The following is a 2,180-nucleotide window of genomic DNA, read 5'->3' on the forward strand; positions in this document are numbered from 1 at the left end:
AAAACTGAAAGTAACTTTCCATTCCCACAATGCATCTGGCGTTCTGCTAGCAGCTCCTCCTGCCTCCAACGGGGAGGAGGGAAGAAAAGAACACACCGTCCCAAACCAGACGGGCTAGCCCTTTAAGAGCTTCAAACAGATTGCGGAAGAAAGTCAACTTTATGAATGAGCGGCCGGAATTGGCCCCCGCCCCACGCTCCAGCTCTACCTATCAGCTGACACTACCTAGAGGAGGGGTTTCGTTTGAATGGTTGGTCTTAAAGGGCTAGCAGTTCCAGTTTATTTCTTTTCTAAAACCTCTAATGCTCAGTTATAGTGGACAACTCCCCCTCCAGCAGTGACGCTACAGAGCAGGACTTTGGGGGCAAAGCCCCCTCCCCGAGCAGAAATGAGCAGGAGGGTCCCCCAATCCAACAGAGCTGGAGAGCTACATTTTGAAATAAGCAAAGAATGCACATGACCATCACCCACACCAGAAGACAACTAATTCTTTTCTTAGATAATAAAATCCAGTTATTTTACTTGCACTCCCCCCACCCCACCCCACCCCACATCCAGAGATTCTGCACCTTTCAGCAGCAGACAGACATTCGACAGCTCCAGTTCCCTGTGGTTTATGTGGCTGGTGTGATCACTGGTTGGATTTCTGCTTGTGATACAGTTGGGAAAGGTAACTAACACACACAGGACAGGAGAGTGGAAGTGCAGTCCGAGAGTAAGCAGTTGCTGACCCCCTAACATAGGGAGACATCCGGCTTTCCAGCTGTCAACTGGGCTGCAATAATTTTGGAAGTACAACACAAATTACCCCAGAAAAATGCAGGGAACTCCTGGAGATATGGCGGTGTATACGTTTTCTTTGTTTAAATATTTTCTTTCTTTAGATTTCTTTCCTTCTTCAAATGTATTTCTATTTTTTCCTCTTTCTTTCTTTCAGCACAATCCTACACATGTTTAGACAGAAAAAAGTCTTACAGCTCCCAGCATTCCCCTGGCAGCAGTACATGCATAGGATGGTGCCCTTAATTTTCTTTCTAGTTCTTCCTTCCTTCCCTCCTTTGGTCCTTTCTATTTCTTCTTTTCTTTACATTTTCCTTTCTTCAAATTTCTTTCCATTCCTTCCTTTGGTCCTTTCTATTTCTTCCTTTCTTTGCATTTTTCTTTCTTCAAATTTCTTTTCTTTCTTTCTTTCTTTCTTTGCATTTTCCTTTCTTCAAATTTCTTTCAATTCCTTCCTTTCCATTCCTTCCTTTCTTTGCATTTTTCTTTCTTCAGATTTCTTTCCATTCCTTCCTTCCTATTTCTTTGTTTCTTTACATTTTTCTTTCTTCAAATATCTTTCCACTCCATTCATTTTGCCAGCTAATTTAAAACAACCCCTTCAAACCTACAAGAATACGCTATTAAAACTATAGTCTTTTTTTTTTAAAAAAAAGAGACATAATTTGTAAACGGCTCCCATACCATTAATGTTCCCATCTTTGTGTTAGCCAGAACTTCACTTACAGCACAGCCCTACGTGACACATTTACTGGGAGGAAGGCTCGACTGAACACAATGGGACTTGCTTCCGAGGAATAGCCATGCATATAACTGCTCTGCAAGAGTTCCTCTGAGGCTGCAACCCTAAGCACCCTCACTAAGCCCCGCTGAAAACAGCGGGGCTTACTCCTAAGTAAAGACGCACAAGATTGTACTTTTAGAAGCAGGCATATGTCTTGCCCTCACTGCACCACCTTTACATTTACCGGGGAGGGGGGATCACTCAGTTGGGAAGGAAAAGGCACTCTGCTCATGCTCAGAGGCACATGGCAGCTTTTCCGCTCCGAGCCCTGGCAGTGGAGGGGGGAATCACTCAGTTGGGAAGGGAAAGGCACTCTGCTCATGCTCAGAGGCACTTGGCAGCTTTTCAGCTCCGAGCCCTGGCAGTGGAGGGGGGAATCACTCAGTTGGGAAGGAAAGGCACTCTGCTCGTGCTCAGAGGCACTTGGCAGCTTTTCAGCTCCGAGCCCTGGCAGTGCAGGGGGGAAAAGGATCCCGGGGTTTAAATTAACCCCTGGCGGGACTGAATCGAGGGGTGGATTTGTAGCTCTCTTACAGGTTGAGCTCACAGATGACTGAGAGCCAACAGGAACCTTTCTCACCAGGCGGCGTTTCCGGGGGAGTCTACTTAGGGCGAT

Source organism: Heloderma suspectum, chromosome Z (assembly GCF_057233095.1).
Source record: "Heloderma suspectum isolate Gila_16-S chromosome Z, 16-S_ref, whole genome shotgun sequence".
Lineage (NCBI taxonomy): Eukaryota > Metazoa > Chordata > Lepidosauria > Squamata > Helodermatidae > Heloderma > Heloderma suspectum.